The sequence below is a fragment of the Polyodon spathula genome, chromosome 1 (genome assembly GCF_017654505.1).
Source record: "Polyodon spathula isolate WHYD16114869_AA chromosome 1, ASM1765450v1, whole genome shotgun sequence".
NCBI lineage: Eukaryota > Metazoa > Chordata > Actinopteri > Acipenseriformes > Polyodontidae > Polyodon > Polyodon spathula.
This window is the reverse complement of record NC_054534.1, coordinates 89,972,075-89,978,276: the sequence shown is the minus strand read 5'-3', so window position 1 is coordinate 89,978,276 and position 6,202 is coordinate 89,972,075.

The window sequence follows — 6,202 nt, the reverse complement described above, 5'->3', positions numbered from 1 at the left end:
GGAACTGATATCGTTACCTTTACACATGAGGCTACCATTCGCATGAAACGCCATATTAAGTATGTCACAATGTCTTTAGTGGCCGATATGTTAACGTTGCCCCACCTATTAATTAATTTTGATAGTCTGCATTTAGAAGTTGGAACCTTAATGCACACTATATATATTGTTGATTACAATTTGTAGAAGCACAGATGTTTTTTTTTTGTATTTATTTATTTTTATTTTCGCTTAATGTATAACCATCAACACAATTCATTTTGAAATACGTACAATTATCAGCCTCCCAAAACAAACAAACAAACAAACAAAACAAAAAAACGTTAAACAAGAAACATTCGTATGTCTGTACTAATTTATATTTCATTATTTAACCACCTGTGCAAAAAAGGGGTCGTTTTAATAAATAAAGGGAAGCTTCCTTCCTTCCTGAAACTTGCTTGCCACGACATTTTGTGAGGTATGCTCTTGCATCAGTTGGAGGTTATAATCGGTAGCCTTGATAAATTAATATCTGTAAATGAATTAATAATATCTAAAAAAAAAACATTTTGAGATCTCTAAATTATTTAAAGATACCTGAAAATGCATTTTAGATATGTAATTTAAAGCTCTAGTTACAGATATTTGGAAATCATTTAGAGATATCTCAATATATCTGGAAATGTGGCAAAGTGGTTAGCAGTGTTGCAGGTGCAGGAGTGATGCAGTGATCAAGAAACAGACAGACAACGATAATCCAGTGGCAAACATATTTTATTTATAAATCCAAAATGCTGCTGTGATCAATAAATAGACAGACAACGATAATCCAGATGCAATGGTCTTTTATTTATAATCTAAAGTCTGACGACAAACGGTAAATAATAGTGAATGGTAGTACACAAGGCTGTGTACTACACAATTAAACCCAGGGCTTCAGTCCCAAAACAATAAACACAGCCTTTAATACACTCACAATATACAAACACAACCCAAGTCACCAGTCCAAAGTGAGTGCTGTAATGCTTGTGGTGCAAATACAGTTTATCATGAAACAAAGTGCAGTGTTGTCCGGGTTTTGTGCTGACCTGTAGCGACAGCTCCGGACCATGTTAGCCATCTAATTAACAAACAAGAAACAATTGGACACGACAAAACAAACAAATAAGTACAATTGGACACGACAAAACAAAAACAAACAACGTATTGTCACGATAGACAATACAGTTCTTCTTCCGGTTCAGCATTAACCGTAACAAAGGAACAGATCACTTCGCTACGTCCCCTTGTATACCGTCAATCATGACCCCTTGGTTAACGATTGCAACCGCTCCTCCAATCCGCGGCTGCCACATCGTTTCCCTTCCAGGTTGATGATTTAGTGTACCGTAGCTCCGCCCCCTTTCTAGATGGCCGACTTCCACCTAACCCTGGGAATGAAGTGCCTGGCTATCCAGTGCACTGTGTTCACATATTCTACCGCTCAGAGTGGAGTGGAGCTGAAAGAACAATTAGCGGAATCTACCTTTCCCATTACTCCCCCCTCCCAGGAAAAATAATCCACATTTTGGTGTTCTTCTCCTGCACGGTGAATCATATGATAGATGAAGGGCTGCAATACCAGATACCATGAGTTATCTGGGCATTTCTGTCCTTCATTGTGGTTAATCACTTGAGTGGGTCGTGGTCTGTGACAAGATCAAATGAATGTCCCAGCAGGTAATATCATAAAGAGTAGCCCATTTAATGGCCAAACACTCCTTTTTGACCACGCTTCATGTGGAGAATGAATCTATTGGTGAAATCTGGTGTGATGAGAGTGGGAGCCTGGCAGAGTCTCTGCTTAATAGTTTCAAACACCACCTGACATTCTACTAACCACTTAATCAAATTTGGTGTGCTCTTTTTGGTGAGGTGAACTAAGGGATTGATCACTGTGGCATACTCAGGGATAAATCTTCGATAATAACCGGCTAACCACAGTAGAGATCTCATCTGAGCTTTGGTTTTGGGGATTGTCGCATTGACCAACGCAGTCTCTGAAAGGCAGCGGGCACGCCATGTAACCCAAACGGCGTGGTTATGAAATGAAACAGCCCTTCAGGAGTTGAAAATGCAGTTTTCGCCATGTAACCCAAACGGCGTGGTTATGAAATGAAACAGCCCTTCAGGAGTTGAAAATGCAGTTTTCTCTCTAGAACTGCAGGCCAGTATCCCTTTCTCAGGTCCAGAGTGGAGATAAACCTAGCCATTCCCAGTTTATCGAGAAGCTCATCGACCTGAGGCATGGGGTAGGCATCGAACTTGGCAATAGTGTTTACCTTACGGAAATCAATGCAGAAGCGGTTGGTGCCATCCTTTTTAGCCACTATCACAATTGGACTGCACCACTCGCTCCTGGAAGGCTCAATCACCCCAAGTTCGAGCATCACCCATACCTCTTTGCTAACGTCACTTTGTTGACTTCTGGCATCTGGTAAGCACGTAGTTTCGATTCCGACAAGGGAAGATGCAGCATTACTTTGTCTCCTGGTTGAAAGGTTCGACTTCTTGCATTTTTATTGTAATGCTGCTGTTGCCAGTGCTGAGCCCATTTGAGATTGTCCTGGGCCAAACGACCGACCAAATCCAGACGATCTCTAAGCAGGAGCAAGCCTTTGTGCTCTTTCTACCCCTCAAGGATGCCGCGCTGATTTGAGATTGCTGTCCGCCATATAGCTCAAAGAAGGGGAGAACCCTGTTGAACTCTGCGGCACCTCTCTCACTGCAAAAGAAGGTAGAGGAGAAGCGATGCCTAATGTTTTTGCTCTTGGTTCATAAATCGTCTCAACGTCTGCTTTAAGGCCTGATTAAAACATTTCACCAAACCGTTTGTCTGTGGAAGATAAACAGATATCCTGATGGGACGTAATATTATAATTTTTTTATTTAATCATCACCAATGTTTTTTTTTTTACCCTGGGTTTCTCCCCAATTTGGAATGCCCAATTATTATTTTTATCACAGTTCACAGCTGCAACCCCCGGTGACTCGGGAAATGGAGTCTGAAACATACATCCTCCAAAACGTGTTCTTGCCAATCCATCATTTTTAGCAATGCGGATACACTGTGAAGCCACCAGACTGCTATAGTGCCGGAGGACAACACAGATCTGAATGGCTCCACTGCAGACCCACAGGCGCCCTATCAGCCATAGGGGTCACTGGTGCGTGGTGAACCGTGGATTGCCCTGTTGACCTAAGCCCTCCCTACCCAGAGGCGCTTGGCAAATAGTGTGCTGCCCCCTCGGAACCTCGGGTCACGTTCGGCAATGACATAGCCTGGATTCAACCTGTGATCTCCAGGTGTGATCTCCAGGTTATCTGATGCACCACTCGGAAGCCCCTGGACATATTTTTAAGATTTCATAAACTTGCTGTAACGTGTTAGACAGAAAGTTAGTTCCATGATCAGTCAATATTTCCTTGGGGATCCCTACTCTAGCCATAAGCTGCACTAGTTCTTTGGCTATTGCAGCTGCACTAGTGGACCTCAATGGAACTGCCTCCGGGTATCGCGTTGCATAATCTACCACCACTAATATATGGTTATACCCAGAGTCAGAAGGTAGCAAAGGGCCCACTATGTCCATTGCAATGGGTTCAAAGGGAGTGGAAATAATTGGCAGTGGGACCAAAGGGGCGGGGTGCACTTGACCCGGTGCTACTCTCTGGCAGTCTGGGCATGTGGCTACATATTTTGACACTTCCTTATGAAGCCCTACCCAGTAAAATTGAGCCAATATCTGTTCCTTTATCTTATCAGCTCCGTGGTGCCCTGCATGCGCCAGCCTCATGACCTCGAGCCAACAAGATGGGGGAACCATGAATTGTGTTACAGGCTGTCCTGTTCCCGTGGCAAGTGTGGGGTAGTTGCTTTGGCCCCACACTAAGTCTGCTCTCGAGGCCCACTGCTCCAGTATATTGAGAGGGGCTGGAGTAGCATCTGCCCTGGATGGCCCAGTATCCTCGTCCTCTCGGTCACACTGCATACCAACTCCCTTTAATTGCCGTTTGTTACCATCCAAGCCCAGCCTTGTTTTATTTATGCTCCTTCCCATTTTCCGATCCGTCTCTCTTTGTTAGTTTTTCTTGGACAAAAAAGGGGGGAAAAACATCACCAATCATTTCACTTTCTTACTTTTCTGCCACAAATTTACACTACCCTCCAACATGTATTTGGATAGATACATACTTTACACACAGAACAATTAATGTGGGTGTGACAGAGAGAAACCTGTTCATCTGTTATAGGTATTCCATCTGTTGATGATGCATATTGCTATTCCAGCTGCTTGTCTCTGTTGATTTAAAAAAGCTTTGGACTTGATTGGAGTAACAAGCCAATTTCTATATCTGCTAAAATGGAAGCATGAGGTTGGTGAGAGCCCCAAGCAACAGTATTGGATTGGACTATTGGAGAATTGGCTATGTTGACTGATTAAAGCCTTAGTAACTTGCAGCAATAATACAGGAAGTTGCTCACTCTTTCAAGGGTGTGACACAAAATATATATTTTTATTTTGGTTTTTTTCTCAGCATAGGTTTCAGTCACTTTTGCAAAGACTTTTTAGTCACTTTTTTATTTTTATTGTACGTTTTTCATCTTTTCACAATTTCTGCAGTGATGACTATCATACCAGTTATGTCGCCATTTGTAAAAAAAAAAAAAAAAAAAAAAAAACATTTTTTTTTTGTGCTGCTGAAAATACCAAACTTTTTTTTTTGCATTGATTCATCTGTCCACTACTGGTTGATGAGTGGTGTATTTTCACAAGGAAAAATTGTTTTTTTTATTGTAAAGTTTTAAACATTCATTTGTAGTAATTAGTAACTGCCTGTCAGCTCTAATTTGTAATGATAAAAAATAATTAAGACAGACATTAGAAAAATTGATCACAGAACTAATTAGTTCTTAAGGTCCCAATAATTCAGCAGTAACAACGTGGCTTGGAAACCCATTCCATACACTCACTACTTGCTGTTTAAAGTCTCCAGTTGAATGGATGACTCCCATATAAAAGTTGATCACATTTTCCTGGTAATTTTGCTGTAATATGTGCAGAGGCTTCTCTTGGCAAAGGGACATACTACATGCAAGGACTCATTAGTATGGATTTGTCCTTTATTGTATCAGCTGAAACACCAATGGACATTTGCCCTCTAACAAGCAGATAAGTTGATACAACTGTCAGTCTCTGCTTGTGAAAGCCCAGGACAATAGAATGGCGGTATTCAATAGGTCAGTATTAAGGTGTACCACCAGTGATGTCTCCTTTCAATGCAAAAGAAAATCATAGTTAAGATAACCAGTAGCTGCTGTAAAAGACTGAATTACACCAATACAGTAGGTTTTATAAAAGTTCCCCATAGTAAAAGCATAGTAAAGTGTGATAAAGCATAGTGAAAGCGTGGTAAAGCACAGGTGAGCAAGACCACTGTAAAGCCCAGAAAGGTATGTTAAAGCATACCATTAAAAATCATGGTAAATGCATAGTATAATATAATCATGGGAACAGCATGGGAAAACTGAAATATCACTCTGCAAAAATACCATGGTAAACTCTTTTTTTTTTTTTTTGTAAGTGTGGTAAACATGTAGTAACTGAGTGGTACTGCTTTCAGAAAGGTTCCCCATATTCTTTAGGTTAATCTGAATCTTCATACAAAATCTATGAAAAGCAGGTTAGCATTAATATCAGTATTGAAGAACAGAAGACCCAAAACAATGGGTCAAGCACTTATTTATTATGAATGTGTTAGAAAAGAAAACAGCTTTTATGAATCAATAGTGAAAACATATGTTGCTGCTGCTTTGCTTTAGACAAAGCACTCCTATACATGCTGTGTTATTTATTTGCATGTTTTGCTTACTGTGTCAGCTTTTTAAAGATGTGATCAAGGCTCGTACAAAAATGTATATGTGATACATCATGTACAAATATGTAATATAGAATGATTCTTATGCATCTACCATATATTTCTCAAAGCAAAAAAAAAAAAAAAAATGTGTAAGGCAACTGACACTTAACTATGCCTTATAAGCCCATATTGACAATATCAGCTCAATATGTATGTTCTAACTTAGGAAAGAATGAACCATGACAAACATACACCAAGAGACCACTTTAGTGTGCACTGCAGCTTAAAGTTGCAAGAAGTAAGGAAAGTCAAGTTTAGT